The sequence below is a fragment of the Lithobates pipiens genome, unplaced genomic scaffold (genome assembly GCF_037356315.1).
Source record: "Lithobates pipiens isolate NorthernLeopardFrog02 unplaced genomic scaffold, aLitPip1_a1.2 Scaffold_10, whole genome shotgun sequence".
Taxonomy (NCBI): domain Eukaryota; kingdom Metazoa; phylum Chordata; class Amphibia; order Anura; family Ranidae; genus Lithobates; species Lithobates pipiens.
The window spans coordinates 3,506,772-3,524,388 of record NW_027507686.1 but is presented as its reverse complement, the minus strand read 5'-3'; the positions used below and the strand labels follow the sequence as shown (position 1 = coordinate 3,524,388).

At 44.8% G+C, this 17,617-nt stretch overlaps 1 protein-coding gene across 2 annotated transcripts in view; it reads right to left on the bottom strand.

Annotated features, from left to right (window-relative positions):
• Window positions 1-6,608: 6,608 nt before the first annotated feature.
• The window catches only part of CBFA2T3 (CBFA2/RUNX1 partner transcriptional co-repressor 3), a 97,805-nt gene continuing 86,796 nt past the window's right edge, over window positions 6,609-17,617 (bottom strand). For both annotated transcript variants that reach the window (XM_077451075.1, XM_077451078.1), the window contains one exon: window positions 6,609-17,617. This exon is cut by the window's right edge and continues 2,250 nt beyond it. The gene's annotated coding sequence lies outside the window, so the exon portion shown is untranslated.

Sequence of the window (17,617 nt, the reverse complement as noted above, 5' to 3'; positions counted from 1 at the left end):
ATTGAGGTTAAGAAAAAAGAGGGAGAAATCTCCCTCCACTGAGTCTGGCTGCAGCCATTTTAACTGTGGGCAGCTGAAGCTGCTGCCTGTTCACTTCCTGGATTTACACAGAGGCACACCTCCAGCTCTGCAGCTCTCACTGGCCCTCTTATGACTCATCCCCCCCCCCCTTCCTGGCAAACAAGAGTGAGAGCGAAGCTGTGCATGATGTCATAAGCCTAGGCTAATGACCAGACAAGAAACAGGAAGTGGGCTGTATAAGGGATTTACTGGCAGAAAAAAAATGTTTTACTATCCAAAGTTATACCAACAACAAGAGCAGAAGATTTAATAGATGAACAAATGAGTGAAGGTTCCGCTTTATGGTTAAGAAAAGAAGAGGGGGAAAAAAATTAACTGGACTGCATCAAAACGCACTGGAACACATCAAAAATTATTCATGCAGAAAAGCATCTGCAACGCATCCGGACTGCGTTTCTATGGTGTGAATCGGCCCCCAAAGTGTTTCGTTTTGGTAAATCCTGGACCAGAACAGACTTTTATGGAAGTATTCCTATGATCTAATGCAGTGGTCTCCAAACTGCGGCCCATGGGCCAGATGCGTCCATTTGCTTGCTTTTATTCGGCCTTAGGGCACTTTTATCCACTGATACTTGTAGTGGGGCATAATTCCCCCCACTGGCACCAATGATGGGGCACTATTCCTCCCACTGACACCAATGATGGGGCACTATTCCTCCCACTGACACCAATGATGGGGCACTATTCCTCCCACTGACACCAATGATGGGGCACTATTCCTCCCACTGACACCAATGATGGGGCACTATTCCTCCCACTGACACCAATGATGGGGCACTATTCCTCCCACTGACACCAATGATGGGGCACTATTCCTCCCACTGACACCAATGATGGGGCACTATTCCTCCCACTGACACCAATGATGGGGCACTATTCCTCCCACTGACACCAATGATGGGGCACTATTCCTCCCACTGACACCAATGATGGGGCAATATTCCTCCCACTGACACCAATGATGGGGCACTATTCCTCCCACTGACAACAATGATGGTGCACTATTCCTCCCACTGACACCAATGATGGGGCACTATTCCCCCCCACTGACACCAATGATGGGGCACTATTCCTCCCACTGACACCAATGATGGGGCACTATTCCTCCCACTGACACCAATGATGGGGCACTATTCCTCCCACTGACACCAATGATGGGGCACTATTCCTCCCACTGACACCAATGATGGGGCAATATTCCTCCCACTGACACCAATGATGGGGCACTATTCCTCCCACTGACAACAATGATGGTGCACTATTCCTCCCACTGACACCAATGATGGGGCACTATTCCCCCCCACTGACACCAATGATGGGGCACTATTCCTCCCACTGACACCAATGATGGGGCACTATTCCTCCCACTGACACCAATGATGGGGCACTATTCCTCCCACTGACACCAATGATGGGGCACTATTCCTCCCACTGACACCAGTGATGGCGCACTATTCCTCTCACTGACACCAATGATCGGGCACTATTCATCCCACTGACACCAATGATGAGGCACTATTCCTCCCCCTAACACAATAATGGGGCATTTTCCTCCCACTGACACCAATGATGGGGCATTATTCCTCCCACTGATACCAATGATGGGGCACTATTCCTCCCACTGATACCAATGATGGGTCACTATTCCTCCCACTGACACCAATGAGGGGGCACTATTCCTCCCACTGATACCAATGATGGGTCACTATTCCTCCCACTGACACCAATGAGGGGGCACTATTCCTCCCACTGATACCAATGAGGGGGCACTATTCCTCCCACTGATACCAATGATGGGGCATTTTCCTCCCACTGACACCAATGATGGGGCAATATTTCTCCCACTGACACCAATGATGGGGGCACTATTCCTCCCACTGACACCAATGATGGGACACTATTCATCCCACTGACACCAATGATGGGGCACAATTCCTCCCACTGACACCAATGATGGGGCACTATTCCTCCCACTGACACCAATGATGGGGCACTATTCCTCCCACTGAAACCAATGATGGGGCACCATTCCTCCCACTGACACCAATGATGGGGCACTATTCCTCCCACTGACACCAATGCTGAACCCTGCACTGTGCATAGCACACTCCTGAACCCTGCACTTTGTACATAGGGCACCCCTGAAACTGCACTTTGTACACAGCACACTGCTGAACCCTGCTTTTTGTACATAGCGCACCCTTGGCCCTGTACTCAGTACGTAGCACATCCCTGAACTCTGCGCATAGGGCACCCCTAAAACTGCTCTCTGTACATAGCACACTCCTGAACTCTGCGCTCTGTCCATAGGGCAACCCCAAACCCTGCACTCAGTACATATCGCACCCCTGAACTCTGTACATAGTTCATCCCTGAACTCAGCATATAATGCACTCATGGTATTTATTGCTCCTTAAAGATCCGCCCACTGTTTTGCCACACCCACTATTTGATGCGGTTCGGTGTGTGTGTGTGTGTGGGGGTGGGGGGTGGCGTGGTTGAGTTCCTGCGTTTAGTCTCTGAGAAAAAAATGCCCTGGATACATTTATATAATCTTACAGATACAACCGGCCCTTTGTTGGCAGCCATAATGGTGATGTGGCCCCCGCAATTCAATTGTGTTTGACCCCCTGCTCTGTAACATACTATTTGGGCTCCTAGTTTCGGTTGCAGAGGGGGGACCCCAGTCCAAATTTCTATAAGTTGGAAATATATCTGTCTTAGACTTCTGCATAGTCCACCTTGGGCCCCATTTGGTTTTCTGAGTAGGATGATCTGTGTTACAACATCCTTATTATACTAAGATTGGTGTCTGTGGACCTTGCTGAGTAATGCCGCGTACACGCGACCGGACTTTTCGACGGACTGGGATATTACGATTGTGTATGGGCTCCCAAAAGTCAGACGGACCTAGAAATAAAACATGTTTCAAATATTTCCAACGGACTCGAGGTCCGGTCGAAAAATCAGTTTGTCTGTATGCTGGTCCGACGGACGAAAACCGACGTGAGGGCAGCTATTGGCTACAGGCTATGAACTTCCTTATTCTGGTCCCGTCGTACGTCATCACGTTCAGATCCGTCTGACTTTGGTGCGCTTGTGTGTGGCCAAGTCCGTTCATTTGGGAAGACCGTCGGACCTAGTCCGCCGAAAAGTCTGGTCGTCTGTACGCAGCATAAGACGTTCTGGGTCCACCTGGGGAGTGACGGTGGGGCACCCCTCCAGTGTGATGTGTTTTTTTATCATGTTGTATGTCATCCATTGGCTTCTGTCTGTACCTTCTCATTTCCCTTGAAGAGAATATCTCGAAATGCTTTGAAAAAATTTGAAATTGTTACCCCCGTTGTACTGTGATCACTAGACGTTTTAATAGCTTTGTTTCATTTTCATGTTTTCTTTGTATCACGACAAATAACATTTGTAGTTTACTTATAATCTAGAACAGCCATTCTCAACCAGGGTTCCGTTGAATACTGGGGTTCCTCCAGAGGTTGCTAAGGGTTCCTTAAAGAGGAAGTAAACCCTGATGAGTTTACTTCCTCTTTCATTCCCTGTAAAGGCAAAGCATAATGGACTACTATGCATCGCATCGCATCGCATCACATAGTAGTCCATTATGTGTCACTTACCTGACACAGGAGCCAGCGAAGTCACCGCTGTCCCCTGTAGTTCCGAGCGTCCATCTTCTTGGTGGGTCTCCGTGGGTCTCGCTGCTCTGGCGCTGTGATTCGCCGGAGCAGCGATGACGTCACTCCCACGCATGCGCACGAGAGCCGACACTCGCGGCATTGCCGTCATCGACGATGCCCCGCTCAGTGCGCCTGCGCGCCGCTGTCTACGGCGCATGCGCCGTAGATAGCGGTGCCCATCTTCGGGCAAATATCTCCTAAATCGTATAGGTTTGGGAGATACAGTGGTGTGAAAAAGTGTTTGCCCCCTTCCTCATTTCCTGTTCCTTTGCATGTTTATCACACTTAAGTGTTTCGGAACATCAAACCAATTTAAACAATAGTCAAGGACAACACAAGTAAACACAAAATGCAATTTGTAAATGAAGGTGTTTATTATTAAAGGTGAAAAAAAATCCAAACCATCATGGCCCTGTGTGAAAAAGTGATTGCCCCCTAAACCTAATAACTGGTTGGGCCACCCTTAGCAGCAACAACTGCAGCCAAGCGTTTGCGATAACGTGCAATGAGGCTTTTACAGCGTCCTGGAGGAATTTTGGCCCACTCATCTTTGCAGAATTGTCCTAATTCAGTTACATTAGAGGGTTTTCAAGCATGAACGGCCTTTTTAAGGTCATACCACAACATCTCAATAGGATTCAGGTCAGGACTTTAGCTAGGCCACTCCAAAGTCTTCATTTTGTTTTTCTTCAGCCATTCGGTGGTGGACTTGCTGGTGTGTTTAGGATCATTGTCCTGCTGCAGAACCCAAGTTCGTTTCAGCTTGAGTGCACGAACAGATGGTCGGACATTCTCCTTCAGGATCTCTTGGTAGACAGCAGAATTCATAGTTCCTTTTATCACGGCAAGTCTTCCAGGTCCTGAAGCAGCAAAACAGCCCCAGACCATCACACTACCACCACCATATTTTACTGTTGGTATAATGTTCTTTTTATGAAATGCAGTGTTCCTTCTACGCCAGATATACTTGGACACACACCTTCCAAAGAGTTCCACTTTTGTCTCATCGGTCCACAGAATGTTGTCCCAAAAGTCTTGGGGATCATCAAGATGTGTTGTGGAGAAATTGAGACGAGCTTTGATGTTCTTTTTGCTCAGCAGTGGTTTTCTCCTTGGAACTCTGCCATGCAGGCCATTTTTGCCCAGTCTTTTCCTGATGGTGGAGGCATGAACGCTGACCTTAACTGAGGCAAGTGAGGCCTGCAGTTCCTTGGACGTTGTTGTGGGGTCTTTTGTGACCTCTTGGATGAGTCGTCGCTGCGCTCTTGGGGTCATTTTGGCCGGCCGGCCACTCCTGGGAAGGTTCACCACTGTTCCATGTCTTCGCCATTTGTGGATAATGGCTCTCACTGTGGTTCGCTGGATTCCCAAAGCTTTGGAAATGGCTTTATAACCCTTTCCAGACTGATAGATCTCAATTACTTTCTTTCTCAATTGTTCCTGAATTTCTTTGGGTCTCGGCATGATGTGTAGCTTTTAAGGATCTTCTGGTGGACCTTACTGTGTCAAGCAGCTCCTATTTAAGTGATGCCTTGATTGTGAACAGGTGTGGCAATAATCAGGCCTGGGTGTGGCTAGAGAAATTGAACTCAGGTGTGGACAACCACAGTTATAGTATGTTTTAACAAGGGGGGCAATCACTTTTTCACACAGGGCCATGATGGTTTGGATTTTTTTTCACCTTTAATAATAAACACCTTCATTTACAAATTGCATTTTGTGTTTACTTGTGTTGTCCTTGACTATTGTTTAAATTGGTTTGATGTTCCGAAACACTTAAGTGTGACAAACATGCAAAGGAACAGGAAATGAGGAAGGGGGCAAACACTTTTTCACACCACTGTATTTCTTGGACCTACAGGTAAGCCTTAATCTAGGCTTACCTGTAGGTCAAAGTGGTTTGTAATGGTTTACAACCACTTTAAGCTGTGGCTGATGAACCACCTATTTGATGATGCCTACAGAGTTGAAGGTTCAGTACCACTTGGCAAAGCCAGCAGCATGACGCCAAATATAGTTTTCAGCTGTCTTTAGGGTGGCATTCTGAGCACCACTTTAATGTGGTTGTAAACCCTTACAACCAAGTTTGACCTACAGGTAAGCCTAGATTAAGGCTTACCTGTAGGTCCAAGAAATATCTCCTAAACCTACACGGTTTAGGAGATATTTGCCGAAAGACAGGCACCACTGCCTACGGCGCATGCACTGAGCGCGCCATGGTCAACGGCGATATGCCGCGAGTGGCGGCTCCCGTGCGCATGTGCAGGAGTGACGTCATCGCGGCTTCGCCGAATGACAGCTGCAGAGCGGCGAGACCCACCGAGAAGATGGATGCGCCGTGCTACAGGGGACAGCCGTGACATAGCTGGCTCCTGTGTCAGGTAAGTGACACATAATGGACTACTATGCAATGCGATGCGATGCATAGTAGTTCATTATGCTTTACCTTTGCAGGGAATCAAGGAGGAAGTAACACCCATCAGGGTTTACTTCCTCTTTAAGGGAGACATTCTTACTATTGACCACCAATATAAGGGGCATTGTTCCTATTGAGTCCTGATGAATTGGTTTTAGTAAGGGTTCCTTGAGAAATTAACATTTATTTTGGGGTTCCTCTAGGGTTAAAAGGTTGAGAAAGCCTAGAAAAAGCCCCAAACCAATATCACTGTTGTGTTTTATATGGCATTTTTGAAAAGAGAGGGAGGGATTTGGAAATTTCTATATGGCATTTCCAGGACGTTGGCATTCTGGGATGTGGGTGGAGACACTTATTGATGTCTTATATCGGGTTCTGGCGGGTATTGATAGTAATAGTCATTAGTAAGACAAGACACGTCCTTTGTATTAAACTTTTCTTTATGACACATATACAGATCACAGAACAGACATTGATCTGAATGAATGATTACAGCTGCCACAGATCAGACGTATAACACATTGAGATACTAGCATGCAAAGATACGCAGCTCCGTGTCTGCTGGGGCCATGATGGCCCTGCCTCCCCCAACAGGAACACACCTATCCTTTCCATTCGGCTCCACAGTCTTCTTAAAGCAAGAGTCCCTTCTAGAAGATCGGCTGACCTCTGATGGTTCCCCAACCTCCATAGTACTTATAGGATGTCTGTGATTAGAACAGAATTGCTTATGATAGATAGCAGGGGCATTAACGATTAAGGGAATTGATTAGGACTCAACATTAGGAGTAAATAATAATGACTCATTAATGGCAAACTCCATCCAAAACATGAACTTGTATTCTAAGTGGCTTCTTATAGATTGGTCCATACAGCAATAGACCATCAGCAAGTGGTTAGGTGAAGGAACAAATGGTGGCTTTATAGCAAAAGTCCAAATGCTATGACATCACCACCATATTCAAAGATGAAGAGGGGGCGATTTGTGTCACCCATGAGAAGTGAAGTTTGGAGGCCATTAGGGACCTCAAGCAACAGGGACAGTCACTGGTGCCTGAGGAAGAGGTCTCTGGTGGCCTTCAAGCATCACTTCTTAAGTGTCCTCTCTCCATCTATCAATATGATGCTTTGGTTAAATATTATTTGGGCTTCTTATAGAGACTCCATTGTGAAAATGTCCCTGCAGTAAGTAATGCCTCCGCCGCTCTTAAGGGATTGAAACAATGGTGTCATTGGATTCCAGTTCTTTGTTCTACATTGTAGAGAGCCAAAGAATCAAGTCACCATCAACTGGCTTTGTATTGGTGGAGGCCCAAGTCACCCTCAATTTACTATATTGGTGGAGGCCCAAGTCGCCATCAATTGACTTTGTATTGGTGGAGGCCCAAGTCACCATCAGTTGACTTTGTATTGGTGGAGGCCCAAGTCACCCTCAATTTACTATATTGGTGGAGGCCCAAGTCGCCATCAATTGACTTTGTATTGGTGGAGGCCCAAGTCACCATCAGTTGACTTTGTATTGGTGGAGCCCCAAGTCACCATCAATTGGCTTTGTACTGGTGGATGCCCAAGTCACCATCAATTTACTATATTGGTGGAGGCCCAAGTCACCATCAATTGACTTTGTATTGGTGGAGGCCCAAGTCACCATCAATTGACTTTGTATTGATGAAGGCCTAAGTCACCATCAATTGACTTTGTATTGGTGGAGGCCCAAGTCACCATCAATTGAGTTTGTACTGGTGGATGCCCAAGTCACCATCAATTTACTGTATTGGTGGAGGCCCAAGTCACCATCAATTTACTGTATTGGTGGAGGCCCAAGTCACCATCAATTGGCTTTGTATTGGTGAAGGCCCAAGTCACCATCAATTGACTTTTTATTGGTGGAGGCCCAAGTCACCATCAATTGACTTTGTATTGGTGGAGCCCCAAGTCACCATCAATTGGCTTTGTACTGGTGGATGCCCAAGTCACCATCAATTGGCTTTGTACTGGTGGATGCCCAAGTCACCATCAATTTACTATATTGGTGGAGGCCCAAGTCACCATCAATTGACTTTGTACTGGTGGAGGCCCAAGTCACCATCAATTGACTTTGTACTGGTGGAGGCCCAAGTCACCATCAATTGACTTGGTACTGGTGGATGCCCAAGTCGCCATCAATTTACTGTATTGGTGGAGGCCCAAGTCACCATCAATTGGCTTTGTATTGGTGGAGGCCCAAGTCACCATCAATTGACTTTGTACTGGTGGAGGCCCAAGTCACCATCAATTGACTTGGTACTGGTGGATGCCCAAGTCGCCATCAATTTACTGTATTGGTGGAGGTCCAAGTCACCATCAATTGGCTTTGTATTGGTGGAGGCTTTTGGGTGGTTCTGGTGCTGATAGAGAATGCAATATATAAGAAGGTAGTGTGACACAACTTTACAGCAGCCACAGAAATGATATGGATGAGATTGGTAGATACTAATATTAGATGGAATTAGACTGTAGGGTAAATGATGAATTTAGGGTGTTTGAATATCTCTGCAGCCAATACCCAATCCTAATGATCCTATTATTGCATGGGCATAACATAGTAACTTTTCTTAAAAAACCATGGTGGTGGGTCTTGATGATAAGTTGTGTGGTGTATTCTGGGATCTCTCAAGAAATTCAAGGATAACCTTTATCTACTGGAATTCTCATTAGTTCCCTACTAACAGCCAACACAAAACAAGATAACGTGATCGTGATTTTCTGATGTTTCTTCTATGATGTAGACCAGCCTTTCTCATCCAGGGTTCCTCCAGAGGTTGCCAGGGGTTTCTTGAGCAATGAGCAACCTCTGCCTCTCAGATGGGTAACAGATGATCCTTCTAGCTATCAATAAGTGGGGGATTCTTCCTCCTGTCCCTAAATGTAAGGGGCATCCTTCCTTTTGACCATCACACTAATGTACCCTAAACTGGAGATATGGTAATCATCAACAGGGGTTCCCCCCGAAACCAGAAAGTATTTCAAGGGTTCCTCCATGTTAAAAAAAGGTTGAGAAAGGCCAATGTAGACAAAAGAATTTGGAGAGACCAGATGAGAGGGGGTGACACCTTCATTATGGCCTTGTGGGAGGGCAGCGGCATTGAACTACTACAGAGATACTTGAAAGGGACCCAACTCACCTGAGACTACTTAAAACAGACACATTCGTTTTGGATGGAGTTGACCTTTAATGGAAATTTGTCAGGACAGGAAAAAGGTTGCTGCCATTGTTAACATATTTTCTAAGGTGGAAGCTTCAGAGATGTCACCCTTGGCTTTTCTGTACTTCTTTGTGAGTCATTGACCTGGATAAGTTACTTCTCTACCTGCTTTTTTTCTGTGTACCTGTTTCAGTAACTTATAGGTAGTGAAGCAAGGAAAGCCTGACAGCCCTGAAGCCTTGCACCATGTCTACACTATATGGGCAAAGGTTTGTGGACTCCTGATGAAACTGTTGGCCATGCCATTCCAAAACCATTGGCATTTATATGGATTTACCCTCCCCCTAATCCCTTTCCATAACAACTACACTCTTCTGGGAAGGCCTTCTACAAGATGTTGGAGTGTGTCTGTGGGACGTTGTGCCCATTCAGCCAAAAGATCATTTGTGAGATCGGGTATTAATGTTGGATGAGAAGACCGGGGCTTACATGTTGGGCCTCACGTAGGGCGCCACAAAAAGGACCTTGGTATTCCAATTCATCCCAAAAGGTGTTCAGTAGGGTTGAGGTCAGGGCTCTGCGCAGGCCACTTGAGTTCTTCACACCAAGTCATAGAGCTACCTCTATGAATAAGCCTAATCATTTGTGAGATCAGGTATTAATGTTGGATGAGAAGATCCGTCTCACTGATGGCATTCTAGTTCACCCCAAAGATGTTCAGCAGGGCTGAGATCAGGGCTCTGTATAGGCCACTCATGTTCTCCACACCAAACTCATCAAACCAGGTCTTTATGGATTGGGTTCATCCGGATTGGGCTTAGTCATAGAGCTACCTCTATGAATAAGCCTAATCCTTTGTGAGATCAGGTATTGATGTTGGATGAGAAGATCCGGCTCACTGCTGGCATTCTAGTTCACCCCAAAGATGTTCAGCAGGGCTGAGATCAGGGCTTTGTATAGGCCACTCATGTTCTCCACACCAAACTCATTTGGATTGGGTTCATCTGGATTGGGCTTAGTCATAGAGCTACCTCTATGAATAAGCCTAATCCTTTGTGAGAGCAGGTATTGATGTTGGATGAGAAGACCTGGCTCACAACTGGCATTCTAGTTCATCCCAAAGAATGTTCAGTAGGGTTGAGGTCAGGGGGCTCTTTGTAGGTCACTCATGTTCCTCCACACCTAACACATCAAACTACGTCTTTATGGATATTTGAGAGGTGTCCACATCCCTTTGCCCGTACAGTGTACCTTAACTAAGGGCATGTGTATGCCATATATAAAGCAAAATTGTGGTTCTAAGACTGTATCTTCTGATTGAAGTCCATCACAGTGGCCTAGGTACCTTCTGATAGCGGGGGGGGAACATTAAACAACCAAAAAAATATGAACAATTACCATTTAGACTTCCCAACGTTCAGGACTCCGAAACTACAAGACTGCTGCTTTTTTTTTTTTCTCCAACATTACAATAGAACGAGGACAGAGAAAAAGGACTGATGCGATTTGGCCGTGTGACACAAGAAAAAACGCCGTATAGTAACTCTCCGTGATGCCACCGAAATCTACATCTGTATTGGTTTATATGGAGGCCTCTGCAGATCTAAAAACGAGCGAGAGAGCTGTCATCTTTAAAGCTTCGACCTCTAACGGGCCTCCAGCTGCGAGGTCCCTGTTCACTAATCCTTGGGACAGAGGATGATATATTTAAAGCTGCTTTTTTTTTTTTCAAAGTAAAAAGTCTAGGACAGAGGTTCCCGGGGACTGTCCAATGTCTTTTTTCCCACGATGACAATTTGGTATAAACGCGAAGCTTAGATGGCCTTTTTTTTTTTTGAAGTTCCATACAGGGCTGTGAACTTAAGAGGTAGTGCAAGAGAGTCTTCGAAGGGCAGTAATCCATGCTGTGATCGAACGTCCACAAACTCCTCCAATCCTGCTCTAAATAGGCGGGGGAGAGAGAGTGAATTTTCATGATTTGATATCTTTAGGACTTGGCAAAACGATAGGAACAGGGGACCAGTCTGCATGGATACCGCAAACGTGTGGGGGGGGGGGGGGGGTAAAAATAACAGAGTACACAGCAACAGAGAGACAATTGTATGCTACAAAGATGGATGCCACCTTAACAGCAATGGAGGTTACAGAGCGTCAAAACGTACAATAGCAGAAGAAATCAGAGAAGTATTAAAGACACGGCAGGTTTCTCTTTATACACACACCAAATATTTTATATATTATTCTTTTTTTTTTTTTTTTTTTTTTTTTTTTTTTTACCATAAGATGTATAAAAATAAATTTTCCTTCATATCTGACTACAGCGATGAAGCAGATGAACAAAAAATGGACGGCGGACTGATAATAATAATAATAATCCGATTCTAGCAGGTTTTTAATATGCTGCGTGATTTTTTTTTTTTTTCTTTCTTTTTTTTAAAGTACAAATAAATATGGTGCAACTTAATAATTGTACGCCTATCATTTACAGGAAAAGCCGAATAATGCCTCAGCATATGGAGTGGCTGCCGATGCTGTAAAACAGGTACGCTTTTATGTTTTTTTTTTATTCTGTTTATTGGCCAGCAGGGGTCGCTAAAGGGGTTCAAAGTCCATTGGTGGGCGCTGCCAACAGCAACCAATCGGGTGTTAGCTTACTTTTTTTTTTGTTGGGTGGGACAGGTTGGTATGGGCAGTACTGCAGTGACTCTTTGCACTCGAGGGGGGGTAACTAAATGACTGGCTTAAAGGGTCACTCCATCTAAAATGGATTTTTCAATTTCAGGAGTATTCTGGGGAGTTGAATCACTAAACCCTTTTTTAAAGGATCTGGCTGCTTTCACCCTTAAAGTGGTTGTAAACCCTTCCATATACCCAATGAAGTGACTGACCTCCAGCGATACACGGAGCTAAAATAAATCCTCCTACATAAGTTGGACTTGTTTATCTGCAGCCCTTTCTCCTCTACATCAGTTCAGACTGCAGTTTTTTTTTTTTTTACGGCTGTCAGAAAGCAGGGGGCAGGGAACTGAAGTTAAACTCTGAAGAGCTCAGCGAGAGCTGACTGGAGGGAAGGGACACACGCCTCTTCAAACAGTATGCAGGAACAGAGCTGATGCTGCCAATCACAGGCGGTGTGCTGGAGCTTTCTCCCATGTCACCTTTTTTTTTATCTCTTGGTGTCAGAAGTGATTCATGCAAATAGCAAAGGAAGGAGGCAGCAGACAGAAATGACACTTAGTGCTCTGGACTGAGACAAATACACACTATAGAGCCGGGATATGCAATTAGCGGACCTCCAGCTGTTGCAGAACTACAACTCCCATGAGGCATAGCAAGACTCTGACAGCCACAAGCATGACACCCAGAGGCAGAGGCATGCTGGGAATTGTAGTTTTGCAACAGCTGGAGGTCTGCTGGTTGCATATCCCTGCTATAGAGCGATATGCTTTGTTCATATTTCATGTCTGAGGTTTACAACCACTTTAAAGGTAAATTTATGGCAGGTGTAGTTAGCTCTGGGCATCGGTATTCCCGACTCCAGGCAGGCAGTAGGAAGAGGGCTCCTTCCCCTTGTGTTTTTTTTGATTTTGGTTATTTGGAAGTGAATAGATTAAGAAGACCTGATCCCATCACTGTACGTTTGAAGAGATATAAAAAGCAAGTCCGGGATTCAACCATAACCAAAATATCAGTTTTTGGAGAGACTGGCCCTTTAAAAATACTTTACTCCCACAATTCCTACTGCACACGTGCAAAAAAGTCGTCTCTTTACACTTTTGAGGTGACCAAAAAAAATCCCAAATTACGGGGGGCCTTTCCCCCCAGTTGCACACTTTTCTTGCCTCCCGCTAAGCTTGCCTCTTATAACAGGTACTATTCCTCTCTTGATGGCCCTTTCCATGGTGCAGCTGGCAAGACTTCTCCTTCCAGTTCTGCGATTGGCTGTCAGATTACTGGGATGAGCCAATGTAGCCAGTCACAGAGCTGTGAGGAGGAGAACAATTGGGCATTATTATTGCCCCATGGAAACAGTTGCCCTTTCTGCAGTCATGTTGATGTGACTGCCATTGGGCCAATCCAACCAGTGTGTCTGGAATAGCAAATTAAAATGTGAATACCATGTTTGTAAAGATGAGTCTAGAAATGTTCTACGGTGGTCAGGATGCTTTTGGTGTATCCCCAGGTTGTGCCATTAGTTATGACAAATCCAAAAGAATACCTAAGCACCAGGTTCGTGCAAGTCCAGTAAAAGTTCTATATTCTTGGTAGTCAGAAGATAAACCCAACACGTATCAGGAGGTTAAAGCTCTCCTTCATCGGGAGAATCAAAAGAGAACAAAATCATATAGAGATTTGTAATATAAGTAGTCAGAAGATAAGCCCAACAGGTCTCTTGGGTTCAAGGTTCCCCTTCTTCAGGAGAATCAAGATGGCACAAAATCATATAGAGATTTGTGATATAATTGGTCATAAAGTAAGCCCAACAGGTCTCTTGGGTTCAAGGTTCCCCTTCTTCAGGAGAATCAAGATGGCACAAAATCATATAGAGATTTGTGATATAAATGTTCATAAGCTAAGCCCAACGGGTCTCTTGGGTTCAAGGTTCCCCTTCTTCAGGAGATTCAAGATTGCACAAAATCATATAGAGATTTGTGATATAATTGGTCATAAAGTAAGCCCAACAGGTCTCTTGGGTTCAAGGTTCCCCTTCTTCAGGAGAATCAAGATGGCACAAAATCATATAGAGATTTGTGATATAAGTGGTCAGAAGATAAACCCAACAGGTCTCTTGGGTTCTAGGTCCCCCTTCTTCAGGAGAATCAAGATGATGCAAACTCATACAGAGATTTGCAGTTCTAGTACACCATAGATATTCTGTTATGATTTTGTGTCTTCTTGCTTCTCTTGATGAAGGGGAGCCTTGAACCTCCGAAAAGTCTTGGCTTTCTCTTCTTCTGTTAAGATGAATAAACATTTACTGGACTTACACTAACCTGCGGATCTTATCTTTTTACACTTTGCTTAGAATTTCCCTGCGTAGAGTTTCCTCTCATGAACTGGAGATCAAAAATGATTTTCCCATTGGGGTCCAGCCCTCCTAATGCCGCGTACACACGATCGGAAATTCCGGCCAGAAAAAGACAGATGAGAGCTTTTCATCGGAAAATGCGACCGTGCGTGCGCTCCATCGGAATTTAGCTGTCCGAATTTCCGCCAGCCGAAAATTGATAGCATGTTCTCAATTTTCCAGACGGAAAAACTTTCTATCGGAAATTCCGATCGCGTGTAATGCAATTCCGACACGCCAAAAATCACGCATTGCTCAGATTCAACTACGAGACGGAAGCTATTGGCTACTGGCTATTGAACTTCCTTTTTCTAGTCCCGTCGTACGTGTTGTACGTCACCGCGGAATTTGGTGTGACCTTATGTAGGCACGACAGCTTGAGCCGAATTCCGTCGGAATTCCGTTGGGAAAACCATCAGAGCTTTTTACGATGAGAATTCCGATCGTGTGTACGCAGCATTACACTCGTTTTGCAAAAGAACAACTATGGCTTGGTAGGCAGCCATTTTGGTGGAAAGTTTGGTACAACCTGTAATGCCGTGTACACACAACCGGACTTTTCGACGGGCTAAGTCCGACCGTCTTCCCGACGGACTTTAGGTGGAGTAACGATGGACTTTCCGAACGAACGGACTTGGCCACACACAATCACACCAAAGTCCGATGGATTTGAACGTGATGACGTACGACCGGACTAGAATAAGGAAATTCATAGCCAGTAGCCAATAGCTGCCCTAGCGTCGGTTTTCCTCCGTCGGACTAGCATACAGACTAATGGATTGAATGTCTGTCGGAAAGATTTGAAATATGTTTTATTTCTAGGTCCGTCTGACTTTTGGGCAAAATAAAGTCCGCTGGAGCCCATACACGATCGTAATACCCAACGGATTAATTCCGTCACACCTAGTCCTTCGAAAAGTCCGGTCATGTGTGTACGCGGCATTAGAATGCAAGACTTCAATTTACTGACAACCAGTCATTTGGCCAGAGCCCCTTGTGATGGATGTTCATGACACCGGAATAAAATATGGGGACAGGCTCATCCAATGTCTACTTTAATTTTAAGTGGTTTGAATCTCAAAATGGCTACTGTGGGTGGGAGACAGGGGCTTTCTAAATATCTAATTTAATCTAATATACTTTTGGGTTGCTTGTGCTTATTTGCTTCTTTTAGGTATTTCTTGCATCGGGAGAAGTGATGTGAAGCAAAATTCGAGGGGGCTACTCCTTAATTTTGGAGGTAAGTGGGAAAGGGTTGGAACATCTATCAGCACTGCAGTCTTTGTCCCCATTGGGGAGATTCCCTCCCACTTCCTGTCTCAGGGAACACAGACAACAGCCAAACACTATTTGTGGTAGTTATTGTCTTTGCCCCAGGTGGGGAGGTTTTCTTTGATTACCTGTCCCAGTGATGGTGCTCAGGAAGTGGGAGGAGATATCTCCACCAACAGCAATAGGAACCTCAGACAGGCTGTAGGACTTCCTCAAAAAAAAAAAAAAAAAAAGTCGACTCGTTTAACGAATCACCCAAAAAAACAAAGGTGCCTTTTTAGCACGTGGGATCTCTTGATGTAAAGGGTCTGAAAAAAAGAAATGTCTTCCTTAGTGACCAATCATTGTGCGTTACTGGATTGCAACGTGCGTTGCCACTGATTTAGAGTAACATCCTAGAGCACACATGACAATAACTACCGGTGCACCTGCACTACATCGCAGCACAACGCATGGCTGGGTTGCCAAAACCTGCATTCAAAAGCAAAAAAAAGTGATAAAAAAAAAAAAATGTAAATTAGATTCAAATTTAGATACATTTTAAGCCAATGGTGTGCAGGCATCGAGCGCACTATAGTATTGTAAAACTGTCCAACATCTGTCTCAAGTGCTTGCCAGCGTGGATCGTGAGCTCAGCTGGGCTGAGAATTTCAATGGTGCATCCATAATAACAATGCGAAAAGCAAGAGCACAATGATAAAATAAAAACCCATTTGCAACGGCCTAGCAACACTACACTGGTGAAAGCGAGATGTGATTGGTGGCTCTGGGTCATGGCTGAATACCGGCCTTTGCATCAAGCTATTGGAAAAAAAAAAAAGCCCCTATGTCCTGCTTGGTTAGATTTCATATCTGTTTCATCAGTTTAAGGGCCTATTCATACTTGTACGTTGTGGCAATGGGAGCTTAAACCTGCCTCACCACAACGCATGGCAGTGCACCTGGAACAGGTGAAACAGTGCTGCAACCCCCCCCCCCCCCATCTAGCCACAGCTCCTGGTACCGGGTGCTTCAAGCAAAGAGGTTTCTGATAACCTCATGCACTATACAGTCCACAAGAAAGAGCCGTAAACTCTGCTCAGCTGGAGTAGAGGTGATACAAATACCCAACGCGTTTCATGATTTAGGCCTGATGGCCAAAACACGTTGTTTTTTTTTAATATAAGCCGTACGCCACCCTTTTGTAATAAAGGATAACCATTTTAGGTGATTTACCAGAGTGTCAGCTCTTTCCTGTGGTCTGTATGGCAACGCACCTGCTCTATGTGTGGTGCGGTCCGTACCATTCATTGTGAATCACTTCCCAATGCACTGTACCATTTTCTAACGAATGGGCTCATCTAATAAATGGGCTCATCTAAATAAATGGGATCATGTAATAAACAGGCTCTTTGATGAATAGGCTCATGTAAGGAATGGGTTCATGTAATAAATGGGCTCATCTAATAAATGGACTCATCTAATAAATGGGTTCAAGCAATAAATGGTCTCATTTAATGAATGGGCTCATGTAATGATTGGGTTCAGCTAATAAATGGGTTCAGCTAATAAATGGGTTCATGTAATAAATGGGCTCATGTAATAAATGGGCTCATGTAATAAATAGGCTCATGTAATAAATGGGTTCATGTAATAAATGGTCTCATGTAATGAATGGGCTCAACTAATAATAAATGGACTCATGTAATAAATGGGCTCATCTAATAAATGGACTCATCTAATAAATGGGTTCAAGCAATAAATGGGTTCATGTAATGAATGGGCTCATGTAATGATTGGGTTCAGCTAATAAATGGGTTCATGTAATAAATGGGTTCATGTAATAAATGGGCTCATGTAATAAATGGGTTCATGTAATAAATAAGCTCATGTAATAAATGGGTTCATGTAATAAATAGGCTCATGT